Here is a 16,534-nt window from a genome sequence, read left to right as displayed (position 1 = left end):
CCAATCACACGCTGAGTAAAGAAATATTTTCTTTTGTCTGTTCTAACTCTCCCAACTCTCTTCCAACTCTCCCATTAGCAGACAAGCTGGGTAAATTGTTGACCTACTTAACTGCAGCGGAGAAAGACTGTTTAGTTTTTAGTTTGCATTTTCAAAGAGTCATTTGTGTATGATCTTACAGTGTACAATATATTTCAATCAAATGTTAGCATGCAAAAAGGAACCAGCTTGAAGCGTCCTCTTGCATCTATTGGGAATTGACATAACATTGTATTGAAGACAGGATGGTAAGTCCTTGAAACAGACATTTACGTGAAGATTTGCTTTAGAAAAACATTTTCAGTAGTAACATGGCTGTATTTACAGTCAGTATTAAACACCCTTAGTTTTCTTTCTTTATGTGAGACACTATTTGGAGATTTTTGCTTTCCACTCTCATGGACTCAAGCTGGAAACCGTAGGATCTGACACTAGAACCTTAAGGGCAATAATAATTGTGTTTTTGCTTTTGTTACTGTTGGTGGTGGGTAGATCTCTTTATGTATTTATGAAATGTCTAAGAGTGGAACCAAACTGGGTCATGTAGCAAGAGAAGAATCTTGAAGAATCTGACAGATCATGGACAGCCTCCTGGGGGGGATGAAGATATATGATATTTCTTTAGAAGTTAGCGCAAGAAAGTTAGTACATGAAGTTAGCACAAGAAACAAGATGATGAATGAAAACTTGGGACATAATCCGAATGAATGCCTAAAGGCCACTGAAGTCAATGGGGCTGAAATACTTCGAGTGGGAACTTCCACTGGGATTTGGGTGCACTTAAATGTCATTTGCTTGCATCCATTATCTAAAGCAGCCATTTTCAACCACTGTGCCGTGGCACATTGGTGTGCTGTGAATGGTCTCCAGGTGTGCCACAGGAATTTGGGAGAGGGTTATTTATTAGTAGGGCCATTGGGGGATGTAAGCCCCCCAACAGCAGTGTTGTGTGCCTTGTCAATTGTCAAAAAACTGATGGTGTGCCTTGAACATTTTAGTCCATTCCCAATGTGCCATGAGATGAAAAAGGTTGAAAATCACTGATCTAAAGCCAGGATGACCAAATGTAATGGAGGACACAGTGTCTATACCTTTAACTTTTGTAGAGAAGAGGGATTTGGGCAGGTGCAGCTTCCATGTTGAGCTGCACATGGCCAAATTCCCTCTTCTCTACAATAGTTAAAGGTAGAGGCATTCTGTCCTCCATTGTATCCAGTTTGTCTAAAGCTAAGCAGAATCTTAAAAATGCAAGACATGAATGTAACAGGTACTTATCTACAGACATGCTTGTCGTACCAATACAAAAGTGGTTATAACTAGTGGTGACTCCCTTTCGACTGCACACTTGTTGAAAAATCCAAGTAAGATGCTGTATAATGTATCAAATGACCCTGAACCTCAAAGGATGTTTGTTTTTGCCCAATGGAGTACCCTTTCATATTTCCACAAATATGTTACCATATAAAAAAATTATGATAAACTATTGTGCAAAGAGTGGTTGATAAATGGGCCCTGACCTGTACTGACTGCCTTGCCTAAGCTTGACTGACTTGCTTGAGGCTACACTCCACTGAGACATATTTCCAATTGAACCTGCACAAGACTGGGCTGCACAAACTTTTGTTGGCTTGAAACAGCCATGAACATTAATCAACTCCTTTGTTGGGACTGTCCAGTGAGAGTCAAATGAAAAGCATTCCTACTTCCATTATCTTCACTTCCATCATGGTTGAGCACCAACCTAGTTATGCCTCTTTTATTCTACAATGCTATGCCATGCCATGCGCCCCCATGTCAAGTCACCTCCAGTTAGAAGCTCCATGCAGCAAGCTACGTTCTACTCTTTGGGCCATTTATTGAATGAGACACAAAAGTGGGGAACAGCAACTTTGGCAGCTTCATAGAAACAATTGTCAACTTCGACCAACCTGGTTGAAGTAAACTTAGCTGGAATGACTAGCAGATCAAATTCCAGGAACCCTTTCCTTTGACAAATGCTCACATTCACCTTTTCATCCTTTGAGAATTTCAACTTCAAAGACTTCATTTTGGCATCTTCATCTAATGCACTTTGACAACCTTGACTTTGCTTAATTTGCTTTGACAACTTTGACTAGAATCAAAGCAGACATTTTGTTTTCAGTGCTCTTGCACATGTGACAAACAGTCGACCAACCCCAAGTTATATACACAAGGTTACATAATGCCTAGTTCCCATCATGAAGAGCACATATTCGTGAGCTATGAAGGAGAAGCTCATCAATAGCAAACACTATCATTGGTAATGATTGTGTGTGATGCTAACACTGGATAAAGAGCCAAATATGATATATAGCATTTATATAGCACTTGAAAGTGCATCACATACACTAACAGTAACCTAAGGTATTGCACCCTGCGGGCACATTTCCAAAGAGGTTAACAATAAACAGGTACATTGGGACTATTATTCCCAGTATGCTTGCCCACTATATATTGCCCAAAGCTACATATGAGTTAATGGCCAAAGCAAGATTTGAACTAGTGGTTTCCTGAATCACAGTATGGCCTTCTCACCATTATACCACTTTAGCCCTCAATTCAAAGGAACCGGACCATTTAAGAAGTGAATTCAGTTCCAATTCAGGTTCATCAGTATTTTTGACTCTCTGGTTCCGTTTAGTTCAGGCACTACCAATCATATCCCCCATCACTCCATAACAGCAGATGTGCCAACAGAGAGCATGCTAGAGGCTATTGTGGGGGAGTGATCAGGTGGGCAGTGAGAGGTAAGTAAAAAAAAAAATTTGCTTACCTCCAGGTAGGATGCCCAATTGCACCAATTGCATGTGGGTCCAAGGATATCAGTATCCTTGGACCCATGCCAGCTATTTTACTGGCATAAAGTTCTAGGAGAGGAACAGGGTGCGGTCAGTTGGACAATGGATAAGACATGATATGTGCTTTTGACATGAGATCCACCATTTCCAGCCTGCTTCTCTTTCCCTATCCTCCCACCTCCCCACTTCGAACCTCCCATGAATCACTGCCTCTGCCACCTACTTAGTTTGGCATAGCATTGGTGATTCTGGTTTAAACATGAAGTCACTGATTCAAAACACTGGTGCAATGTTTGCACTGTCAGCGGATAGCTCTGCTGTTGTAAATGGCCCATAAGATTGGACTGCAAGTTTACAACATGGTTTGGTAACTGCTTCAGGTTGTTTGAACAGGTTTTGAACATATTAATACATTAGATACGTTTCATGCAGAATAATGTCAGACTCTTTTGCTTGGAATATATTTGTATATAATGAATACAGTTATAACTCTTAAACTTGAGGAAAAAATATGTCTTATTTTTAAATTATTTGTGAGTTTCTCTTTTTCATAATTCAGAACTCTTATTTCATATTCCAATCTATTAGCGCTGGAAAGTTGGGTAGGATTGGGCACCAATTCAATGGATTCCTGTGCCAGTTTTTACACTCCCTTGAGTTTAATAAGCTGCTTAGGAGGTTCAGTGGGAGAAGCTGCTGGAGGATAAACAATTTGATAAACCTCCAATGTATGTGCTCCATTGATTGCTTGTGCACCCTGCACCTTGGTAGAACTGAACCAGTGCGCTTAGGACATTTTAAAAGATTGTGTCGTGGCAGAGACTGCCTGCAGCAGGAAAAAAAAATTTGTGTATCAAGCATCTCATCAGCTTCATTTCTCTTAAAGTACTGAAGATATAAGAAGTGAATAAAATAAAGCCCATGAAAATGTTATCTGTGCTGAGCAGTCCAGACTGTGAAACTAGGGATTACGAAATACATTTTATATCTGCAAAGGAGAAATTACATCAGCTTAGAAACAAATCTGTTTTTCTGAAAATTCAGTCGAATTTGGTGTTAAGGAACTATAATCTATGTATAATGATGCCAGGTAACCTTGCACTGAAGCAATATAATGTGACCTAAGCTAAAACCTGCACATATTTGAAGAAGCTGGCATCTTGTTCTATGCGCTCCAAACCCACGTGACTGATGCATTCATCCCTCACAATACTGCTGGTACCAGGTTGTTGGAGACCCTGGGGGAAAGCCACTGAGTCTTCCCATGGCACCTCTCATGCTCCAGTGGTGCATTAAGCATTGCAACTGCTACCAGTGCTGGGAATTCTGGGGTTAACTGAGCATGGGCCATCCCTATCCCATGGGGATATTGCATTAGAGAAATTCGGTATGCGTGGACTTGGTGCAGCCTACCACTTTTTTTTCTTTGTATTATACACAATAGCCTTCATTATGATAGCTAGTAAGAGGCAGGAACGTTCAAGTCCATTGTGGCTACACTTGAGTCCCAAGTTCATGCCCACGAGTGTACATGAGTCAGCACAAAAATGTGTTTTTGCGACTCAGACTCTAGTCACCTGACTCAAGTTCCCATCCCTGGTAAGAGGAACTCTGAGGGGTGCCATGACAGAGCACCCACTAAAGAGGTGCTGTGTCTGTCCTCACATGGAACCCCCCCTCAGAGTTCCTCTTCATTTTGTGAAAACAAAATGAAAACACATAACACTGCTTTCTGCACTTCTGGTTTTTGTAAAAAAAAAATAAACATACAAAAATCTGAAATCTGTGAAGAAATAAAATCATTCTTTAATACCTCTACCTATTCTCTAACACCCCTACATATATGTGGCTGCATCTTCAGACACAATACCACCTGTATCACCTACCTAGTACGCTTTTAAAACTATAATAATTTATAAAAAATGTGCCCTAGGAATGAAAACACATAACACCACTTTCTGAACTTCTCACTTTGAAAAACACCAAACTTGGTGAAAAACATAAAAACCATTTTCACCCACCTCTAGCCATGGAGAGCTACTTGCTCATCCAATGATAGCTTTGGAAGGTAAGTGTTGCCTACACCACGACAGTGCCCCCCAAGGTGCTGCATTAATTTATGATGACTATACACTTATACATGGAAAAGTTTGAAAGTTTGCTTATAGGCAAAATGTACATGAGAGCAGTTAAACATGTCCCGGGTATCTGGGCTGAGGGTCAAGTGACATCCCTTTTCAGCTGTACCTCAGATGACAGGGGTGTCCCACAGTAATCAGTGCTGGCACCAGGTTGCTGGGGACCAGGGCAAAACCTTGCACTGAGACTTTCATGGTACCCCAATGTGTCCCTGGATGACACCACTGGCACTAGTATTGATGGTCCATGTGTTGATCTGATCTGGTGGGCCCCCTGTTGAATGTGGGCCCTCAGTCAGTGGTCGACTTCTGGTCAACTTCTGATGTCACCTTTGACAGTGTATTTACTTTGTACCATAGAGTCAGACATGACTGTGCAGGGGAAACCTTTACATTTGCCTTTTAGGACTTAATGGAAGCCACTGAGTGTCAAGGGTTGTATAACTCCATCACATTACCTGGATAATCATGTCCTGGGTTTATAGTGTCCATCTCTTCTGTGTCTCATGGCATTGTGATTATAATTCTATGAAATCCAGCCTCCCTCTCCCTACTCTACAGTTTCCATGGTCCACTGCTCCAATGGAGTTGGCTACAGCAGCCACCTTTAAGAATCAGAGGCATACCCAGATAGCTGCTATGGCCACTTCCCCCCAAACTGAGCACATTGCCTAGCCTCCAAGAATGGAAATTCTTTGCAGGTTGGGGATCACATCATGCTGTAGCCAGGCAACTGTCTTGCACTTCTTCCCTTCCTGGTCTGGACCAAGTGAGGCAAGATACCTTATCTTCAAGGAGTATGAAAGTGGCCATAGTGGCCTAGGCAATGACTTCCTGCCTAGGTTCTAGTATAGTGATTTTTCAAACACCGTGCCACAACACATTGGTGTGCCATGAATGGTTCACAGGGGTGCTGTGGAAGTTTGGAGGAGGGTCATTTGTGTTAGTAAGGCCATTGGGGAAGTGAGTCCTCCCCCCCCCCCAGTTGGCAATGCAGTGTGCCTTGTCAATGGTCAAAAACGTGATGTGTGCCTTGACAGTTTTAGCACCTTGTCAGTGTGCCATGAGCTGAAAAAGATTAAAAATGGCTGTTCTAGAATCTAAAGGAACAGGTCCACACACATGTATGTTAAGGAAACTGCTTTGCACCATCTCTCGTGCAAATTGGTCTTAATATGACTGTTTAATTTTCAAATTTATTGCAGAATATTTTATCTTTGGAAGATGTCAAAACTATCCAATTGAAAAAAAAAATTGACTAAGGGGCGTGTCGAGGAGAAACCGACTTCTTTTTATGACTCCAAGGCTAATTTGCTCTTTGTACAGCTGTAGGAACATTTGAACATTCTGAGAATGTTCTGAACATTTGAATGTTCTGAGAATGTTCAAATCAAAACGTGGTCCAGGCACGCCAAGGCAAGTCCATTAATGGGAAACCCTTTATTGATATCCTTCTTGGTAGCCAACAGCATCATTGACAGCATGGATGTATCAAATGGATGCTTTAAATTTGGCCAACAGTGGAGTCTTTTGATGAGTTCAAGTACAGGGCTTCACATTCATACAGTTCCCATGCTAGCTGCATATTTTAGCATCATGTGTCTTCCACGTGCAGTCAGATTTGACAGATATAAACTCCAGACCTACAGTACATGCATATATAGTATGGATATTTTTAAAGGTATGGAAAGAATCTGAAGACACTGCTGCATCTGTTACATATGCAAACAGGAAACTAAGCCTTACTGTATGGATTCTGGAGGAACAGAAGCCAATTCTGCCTTTTCAGACATTCGTGCCATTCTTGTTACCTTCCAAGGACAAATGAGCAAATCTATTTGTAGAATTTGGACTTCCATCTGCATTTTTAATGCAGTACTAATGAAATAAATATTGAGCCAACAAGACGGAGCCACAATTCAACGTGTTAAAAAAAAAATTGGAATCCAGCGTGCATCAAAAGGCCAAGATATAAGAAGAAATTGTAAGGAATCATAGTAAGAACTTTGGAAAGTAAAGAACAACAAATCATGTCCTACCACTGGTGGTGTGTGTTTCTGGTGAATAAGATAGGATTTCAGTCCAAGTCTTACTGAACACAATGGGCTTACAACTTAGTAAAATAAGTTAACCATTTTACAAATGCCTCTACCTACCACTGAAACAAGGGCCAATGATGGTTTCAAAAGGTGGAGTTAACTGGTGAAGGCTGCAATGCTATGCACACTTTCCAGAGAGTAAGCCCCACTGAAGACAATGGAATGTACTTCTGAGTAGGAAGCATACGATTGGGTTCAAAGTTTCGGAATGGCTGGAAGAAGGAAATGAGGTTCCTCTTGTGAGATTGTGGGTATTCGGCCAATAGTTCAATTTCTGCTTATCTTCTTAGCCCTTAAATCCATGAAAACTAGAAGGAGATTACTTTTATAAGACCAAGGAAAGTATAGAGCCCCCTGTTCTGTTCCTGGAACATCTGCAGATAAGGAAACTCACAGATAATTAAATCTATGGGTTTTGGGAGCCCTGTAATCCTCTGGAGGCAAGGGAAACTGTGCTCCCCTCACCTTTGGAAGATGTTCTGAGGGCCAGGGAGGCCGCATGCAGCCTCCCCTGCCCTCAAAACACCTTCTGACGTCTCTGGGAGGCCTAAGAAGGTCACTTCCAGTTTTACGGAAAAACCAGAAGTGATGTTTTAAGGCCTTAAAACAGGAAGTGACCTTCTAAGTTCTCCCCAGCCCTCAGAGCACCCTCTGGTGGTGAGGGTTTGGTCAATAAAATGACCAAAGCTGTTTTCATCCCAAAACTAGGTCAAAAGTCAAACTGAAAAGGATCCAGATGATTAGTCTCATTCAAAAATCTGGGTGTAATTGTGGGTAGCTTGTCACATGCCAGCAGTGGTAGCCCCAGATGCCAATGAGCATCCCATCTGTATATAAAAAGGCACATCCAGCTAGTTCAATAGGGCTCAGAGAAGTATCATAATGTTGGTGGGAATGATGTGCAGGCACATCAGCAACACATGTAGAAGTTTGCTTTGCTCTTGCTAGATCAGGAAGTATTTGCTCTCCAGTGCAAGACATTTTATTTTCTAAGAACAGCTTCATGGATGAACACATTTCATTTATGTCTTCAAAGTACAAGTGTATAAAGCAAACAGTAGGAAACTCTCTTGGTCACCTTGTGAACTTTCTGAAAATAAGTCGTGAAGGAGGTCATTTACAGTCTTTTCTGCTATTAATGGACGGGTTTAGCACTGACAGTAAGATGCAAGTTCCCCTTTGATCTAAAAAAAGTACCTGCAAGGGGAGTGGCTCTAATCTATGTTGGAACTGCAGGAGGGGGCTCTAAAACTTTTCCCACAGCATTTTCCTGCCAAAAATCACCCCCTGACACAGCAATACCTCCTCTGATTCATGCTGTTATGTGAATAGGTCATTAAGTGAACATTCAGCCCAATCTGGTGCCTTTATTATATAAACAGACACTCCCTTCCAGAAACTAGCTGTCTACACATGCTAATGGAGATAGATTGCCTCTTTGTTGCATTAAGAGCCTCTTTGTTGCGTAAGCAGACACTGCTACCCACCGTCATATATGTGGTCCAGCATTTTAAGCGGAAGGTTATTAAACATCGTACGCCTGTATTTGCAGCCAGTCCTGAGCTGGCTTATCTTCTTTATATGGCAATCAAAGAGTCACTTTGAGTCCACATTTTGGAAATGTACAAAGGAATTTTGTACATTTTCAAAAAGTGCTGCATTTTGGAATTTGTGTTAGGGCTCAGTCCTCGGACGCTCCTTTCTTTTTTGCTAGAGCTTCATTCTGAAATGCATCCCTAACCAATAAGCAAAGCGAAAGAAACTCTTCCCATCTGGTTATAGGGGAAAGGCATTCAGATTCAACTGTCTTTTTCTCCAGACAATTTCTTTTAGAAACAAAGCGCTGAGAATCCCTTTTTTGTTTAGCTGTTAAAAAAAATGCTTTCATTTCTTAAAAAAATAAGATAAAATAAAATAAAAAAAAGATGTTTTCTTTTGTGGTAGTCCCAGCAGCAGCATTCATTATTTTTCCTGTTGATCTATTGCTGTTCCTGGGTTACGTTTGGTCCTGTGAATTAAACTTGCATTTAAGAGACGTGGACTGAAGCCCCAAGCTTTGTTAATTGAATGGTTCTGATTGGCAACCAATTAATGTTCCAAGTCACTTATTGGACTGTGGATGGGCAGGAGGGACAACAGCATTGGCTCGTCCCACTGACTTACTACCATTCTAATGGAAACAGAGGTGAAGGCCACCCTTCTCCTTCCTCTTTCGAACAGCAAAGGCAGTTTTGGCAGAGCCTTCGCCCCCATTATGAAGTCTTTGCTGCACACTCTGACAACCAGATTACACACTATATGGACCACTCTTCCTTAAAGGAATGCATCTAAGTATTTACTATGTGGTGCGGTGTCATCACCTTGTGTGTTTTTCTGACCTGACTCCACACCAATGGCTGCCCCTGGCATATGCGGGAAAACTCACCATGTGACAATGCCATAGAATGGGGGGGGGGGAATCCTGGAGAATAATGTAGGGAAGGGTTTCTGCAAGCTGGCAGAAAGAACATCTGAAAAATCATATATAAGCCACTCAAATTCAGAGGAAGTTTAACTGTGATCGATATTAACCATTTGTTGTGGTTGCCATTCTTATGCTAATCAGGTGGTCCCATTAGATAATTACTTCTTAAGATTATTGGTTACATTTCTATCCCATCCTTTCTCCAAGAGCTCAGGGCAACAGACGAGGTTCTCCTCTATTTTTACAACAATCCTGTGAGGTATATTTGACTAAGACAGCACTTCTCAATCTTATTAGGTTCATCACACTCCCCTGCACTGCAAATACAGTGCATGGCTCCTGGAAGTGACTGGTGATGATGACATCACCATGGCATCAACACCAGTTGACATCACCAGTTACTTCTGGGGTTCAGAGACCCACGACGGACCTTCAAACAACAATAAGAGACTCGGGGCTGACGGGCTTTTTAAGGCATGTGAAAACCATATGCTGGATGGGCATACCGCTTCTACCGCTGTTTGGAACTCTACCGCAAACTTCTACCGCTGTTTGGAACTCTGTTGCAGGTCTTGTTGCCAGTCAGCTGATGGGCTGCAATGCTCCAGGGTAGTGCCTTGTGACACCCCACAGGCATCGCAACACATAGTTTGGGAACTCTTGGACTGGTGACTGGGATAAGATCACTCAGGACACAATCCTATGCTGGTCTACTCAGAAATAAGTCCTATTGAGTTCAGTGGGACTTACTCCCAGGAAAGCGTGGTTAGGATTGCAGCCACAGTGACTTTCATGGCAAGTCATGGAATGGAACCCAGATCTCCCTGTTTCTAGTCCCACTCTAACCACTACATCACACTATCTTTCACTTGTAGTCTGAAGCATGATGGGGCACAACACTGTCTCCCTTGCCTTCCTTAAAAGACATGACTGTCAATCAGTTGTTTCAGGTAAGGCACTTTAAAATGTAACTGTGGGCCAGACAGAATCCTTATATGGCAGTACAGCATATCATCCCTTAGGTGCAAGATAATCCGTTTTGACTCAAGAAAGAATGAAAGAGCTTCAGGAAACAATACATATTCTGTCCAGCCCACATGTTAACAACAGAACAAGAACCACATGTATCAAAAAACATATTCTCTACTTCCCGAAGAACTACAGCATTTCTAGATATCCAAACAAATCACTGGACTCGGGGACCTCAATTGCCGTGCCCACTCAAATTCCTGACGGATAGGCCTAATGAAATTACTAAGTTTGCCTTCTTATTTCTGGCATAAGTCAGGATGGCATGTCCAAAAATTATTCCACCAGACATGCTCTGCGGATGTGATGGGATTAGCCAAATTTCAAAGCTTATTTTTGACCTCCAGCAGAAAATTGAGCACATACGCTATTGAAGCCAACTGGGACTACAGAACATCAAGTTGATTCATCAAATTAGCTCAAACATAATTGTGCTGCATGACTGACTATGGAAGTTGTCAGCTATAAACCTGTCAAATAGCCATCAGCTTTAATGTTAAATAGAGAAACAAAGTAATGTTGTTCAGAATTTGACGTTTGTTGGACTTTAGCCTCTTAAAGGCTGCTATCTGCTTTGTTTCCTCTTAGAAGAATCTGTAGTCTCAAACGCGTTCTTGATAGATTGCAACAGACAAAAGGCACAAACACGCCTCGCAAGAAAGACCAGCCTCAACAAAGCAGATATACAGCTACATTCTTTATCTTAAACGTGAATTAATTCCAAGATAACGATGCAGTGCTCACATGTTCAAAGAACTTTCCACAAACATGGCATGAGTATTTTTTTACCCTTTGCCAGTATAAATGTAACTTTTTTTTCCTGGATGTCATATTTCCCTTCCTCCCCATTAAAAAAATACTAGAGAAACCTCTCTCTCTCTCTCTCTCTCTCTCTCTCTCTCTCTCTCTCTCTCTCTCTCTCTCTCTCTCTCTCTCTCTCTTTCTTTCTGTGTGTGTGTTGAGCACTGAGTATGTTCTAGCTCAGTGGTTCTCACACATTTAGCACTGGGATCCACTTTTTAGAGAATCTGTCAGGACCCACCAGAAATTATGTCATGACCGGAAGTGACATCATCAAGCAAGAACATTTTTAACAATCTTAGGCTGCAGTCCTATCCACACTTACCCGGGAATAAGTTCCATTTACTATCATTGTTAAAAGCATATACACAATAGCCTGTTCAAAGTACAGATCTGTCACATTTCCCCAAATGCAGTCACATACCATGGTAGCATCAAGTCTACTATATTAAAAATAAAATATTGAAATAATAATAATAATAATAATAATAATAATAATAATAATAATAATAATAATAATAATAATAAAAACTTTATTTCTATTCCCAAGTCAAGGGAAGGGAGTTCCATAACGTTGGTGCCACTACTGAGAAGGCCCTGTTTCTTGCCGCCGCCCCACGTACCTCCTTAGGCGGCGGCACTTGTAAAAAGGCCTTCCCTGATTACCTGAGAGGACGAGCCGGATTGTACGGGAGTAGGCAATCTGTAAGATATCCTGGCCCAGAGCAGTATAGGGCTTTAAAGGTCAAAACCAGCACCTTGAATTGGACCCGGAAACGAATGGGCAGCCAATGTAGCCCCCGGAGAAGCGGGCTGACCGAGTCAAACCGCCTAGCTCCAGTGACCACACGGGCCGCTGCATTCTGTACTAATTGCAGTTTCCGCACCGTCTTCAGGGGCAGCCCCACATAAAGTGCGTTACAATAATCTAACCTCGATGTCACCGTAGCATGGATCACCGTGGCCAGGTCTGCACGATCCAAGTACGGACACAGCTGGCGCACCAGCCGAAGCTGAGCGAAGACCCCCCTAGCCACAGCCGCCACCTGGGAATCCAGGAGCAGCTGCGAGTCCAGGTGGACCCCCAAGCTACGGACCTGCTCCTTCAGAGGGAGTGCAACCCCATTCAGAGCAAGCCGATAATCCAGCACCTGCATCGAGGATTTCCGAACCAGGAGAGCCTCTGTCTTATCTGGATTTAATTTCAGCTTGTTAGCCCCCGTCCAGATCCTCACTGCTTCCAGACAGCGCTCCAGGCCCTCAACCGCCACCCTGGAGTCTGGAGGAAAAGAGAGATAAAGCTGGGTGTCATCAGCATATTGATGACACCCCACGCCAAACCCCCGGATGACCTCTCCCAGCGGTTTCATGTAGATATTAAATAGCATGGGGGACAGAATTGAACCCTGTGGCACCCCGCACCTCAATGGCCAGGGTGTCGAACAGGCATCCCCCAGCACCACCATCTGGGACCGACCTTCCAAGTAGGAGCGGAACCACCGCAAAACAGTGCCTCCAACACCCAGCTCGGCCAATCAGCCCAGAAGGATACCATGGTCGATGGTATCAAAAGCCGCCGAGAGGTCCAGCAGGACCAACAGGGACGCACTCCCCCTGTCCAGTCCAAATAAATGGGAACCCACCAGAAATTTGCTCGCAATCCACCTAGTGGGTCCCAACCCACAGTTTGAGAAACACTGTTCTAGCTATATGCAAAATCAGCCTCCAAGGGACAATAGAGTTGGCTAACCAAGCCATTATTTAAAGTCTGAAAATCATCATTTTATTTCCAAGTCCAGTTTCAAAGCCTTTTCAGATCCTCTTGCAGTCATAATAATACCTCTGGAACAAATAACCGATCTCATGAGTCCCAATACCTCCCCTGACCCATGAAGAAGACCCCATCCCTCCCCTAAATATCTCTATCTAGCTGTTACAGCCACAGCAGCACCTACCTGCCCCCCACCATGTTACAGCATGCAGCTGTGCCAATGAAGATTGTGTTCCATGCTGTGGTAGATGAGCATCAACCAGCCTGCAGGAGGTGAGTAAAAAATATTTTTACCCTGGTAGGCTGCCTGATCATCTATGGGTCTCCTCAGACCTACACCAACCTTTTCACCTGTTTAAGTCCGAGAAAAGAGAGGCAGCTTGGGAAAGAGGAGATCGAGATCCAAGATCCCACCGAGATCCCATCCTTCATTGCCTCCTTGCCCCCTGCTCTCCCTGGATCCTTCCCCCAAATCCTGATGCCCTTCCCCACCCATAAACACCTCCACCACCAACTTAATGGTACCAATGGAGGCCATTAGAGCTGTTGTTGCATGCACAGCACCACTGCCCATTTGTGCCTCATGCTGCCAGAGCACTAGTTCTGGCAGTGCAAAACCCCAATAGGATAGGGGCTTGTGGCACATACACCCTTCTTTCATTCCCTCATTTGGGGTTATTCAGTCTAGAAAAAAGATGCTTGAGGGGGGATATGATTGGGACAAAAAATTATGGATAAAATGGATAAAGAGATGCTCTTTTCCCTCTCACACACCACCACAACCAGGGGACATCCACTAAAATTGAATGTTGGGAGGGTTAGGACAGACGGAAGAAAATATTTCTTTACCCAGCATATAATTAGTCTGTGGAACTCCTTGCCACAGGTTGTGGTGATGGCATCTAGCTTAGATGCCTTTAAAAGAGGATTGGACAAATTTCTGGAGGAAAAAAGTCCGTCACGGGTTAGAAGCCATGATGCGTATGTGTAACCTTCTGATTTTAGAAGTAGGCTACCTCAGAATGCCAGATGCGACTGAGGGCACCAGAAAGCTGGTCTCTTGTTGTCTTGTGTGCTCCCTGAGGCATGTGGTGGACCACTGTGATACAGGAAGCTGGACTAGATGGGCCTTTGGCCTGATCCAGTGGGGCTCTTCTTATATTCTTATTCCTTTCCCCTCTCCTTGGTCCCTCCTCATGCAGCAGCCACAGGAATGACTCACACACGCTGAGGGAAAGCTCTACTTGCCACTGCTGTAGCCAGATTAAAGGAGGATAGAGGGAGGAGTACGTAGGTGGGTGGGCATGAGTTTGCTCTTGCAATCTGTTGCAAGAATGAGTTGCTCTTGCTCTTGCAATGAGTTTTGGAATGCAATCTGTGGTAGAGGACACCGTTAAGGCTATAATGAAGGTGACCATTATGAGTTGCTGAGTTTTGTACTCTGCGCCAGAGAAATATGAACTTTGGCAAGATCTCTATGCAGAAATATTTCCATCTTATCATGACTCTTGCAATGCTACCATGTCACATTTCAGTTTAATTGCTCAGATCAGCCTTTGAGAGGCCTGAGAGTTGGTTTTCGGCCAGGCCTAAAAGAACAAAAAGTACCCAACTTCTGCAAAACGTCTCCACCAAGTTATTTGAAAAAAAATTCTAATTCCCCACAGATGACCAGGTGAATGGCTATTTACAAGGCTCCTGTGCTCCTTTATGTGGGGAAAAAAAGCCTGAACTTCAGGTGCATCTGTGAACCAATGACCATCATTTTTCTGCTCTGAATTCTGCCCATGCCAATTTCTGACAAGCTTTGCGGAGGAAAAAATAATAATAATTCTGGCACTTTTTCTTGCTCTCTTGAATCAAATGAGATTTAAACCTTACTAATTGTAGAAATAGATTTCAAAATGCGACAACCAACATGCCAAAGACAAAGAAACCAGGGAAGGGATGAAGAAAGTGCAGCCCCCTTCCCAGCCTTTCCAAGTCTGTTTCCCTCACGTTTTTCCTCAGCAGTGACTCGAAAACACCTCAGGCTTGAGGAGCAACCATTTCGGAACAAGATGATGACAGAACAGGTGCAACTTTCCCACCAACTGTAGCCGGGCCTCTGATGTGGAGATGATATGCAAATTACATTCATTACATGCAATTAAAGTATGCACAGAAGCTGCAGCCCTCTGGCTCAGGATGCGTTCCTAACCTGGCCTTTGGTTCTGAATTGGTTGCTCCCCCACCCCCACCCCTGAAATAAATTTTTTTTTTTTTGTGCAAGGTTAGGCAAAGCACATGCTGGGCTTTCACACTGCAGGCCATTTGCTGCCACTGCGTCAGCCTGATATCCTAACAGCCGTACCTGTTCTGGGTGCTAGTCCCCCTCTCCCCCTCCCCTTCCTTTTTAAACAGATGCCTGTAGCTTTTTTATAATTTATGGACTAGGCAGAATGCTATGGTCTGTAATGTGTCAATGTGTATTACAAGGGACCCTTAGCCCACTGCATATTGACATGATAGACTGTAAACTAGTCGCTCTGGCTAAGTCATGATGATTTAGCATGTCAGTGCATCGTGAAAGAGCTTCCATCCATGGACTCCTGACAGGATCATTTACAATGATGCAGGAAAAGCCTATTATGCCTTGTTGTACATGAAGAAAGGAGATTATTCCCAGCCAATCACCCATTGGAGGGATACGCCACCTCCATTATGCCATCATCACAGCTTCATGACCCAGGGATAGGGGCCCCGGAAAAGGGGAAGACTCTTTGGGGCAGGTACCACAGAAGGTACTTTGCTACCATAACCCAGAGTGCAAGGATGCAGCATTGCTTTGTCAGCTATGGAATGGAAATAGATTTATTTGGATCTCCAACTGGGCCAGTCCTGAGGTTTAGAGGTAATAATCATTTTTAACCGTCCTTTAATGTTTATTTAGCTTGCAACAGAATGTGATGCATGCATAGAACACAGGAGGAGGCCAAGGCCATGGGGCCATGGGGTTTAGGATCTACCTTAAAAAGGCAAGAAAGGGGTGAAGGGAGAGAAAAAGGAGGAAAGCAGACAGAGTGGTATGATGGTTCAGGAATTGCACTTCTGGTGAATGCATTTGGAGACAGAGGCCCCTGACATGGGAAAAGGAGACAGCTGGCAGCCATGCTTTGCTTGGGCAGAGACTCCTAGCAGTAGCTTGTGTTGGATCATGATTGTGCCAGTGGATCATGCTGCCATTACAAGCCTCTTTGTGCCGAGACACAATGGTTGCACCTGGACCTGAAAAACAGGAAGCTTCCTCCCATTCCCCATACTTGATTGCTCACATTCTGCTGGTGGCAGCCCTTAGACACAAGCATCCTCAAGGGCCATGATCAGTCAGGGCA

Source organism: Tiliqua scincoides, chromosome 4, assembly GCF_035046505.1.
Source record: "Tiliqua scincoides isolate rTilSci1 chromosome 4, rTilSci1.hap2, whole genome shotgun sequence".
In the NCBI taxonomy this organism is placed as follows: domain Eukaryota; kingdom Metazoa; phylum Chordata; class Lepidosauria; order Squamata; family Scincidae; genus Tiliqua; species Tiliqua scincoides.
This window is presented reverse-complemented; position numbering follows the sequence as displayed.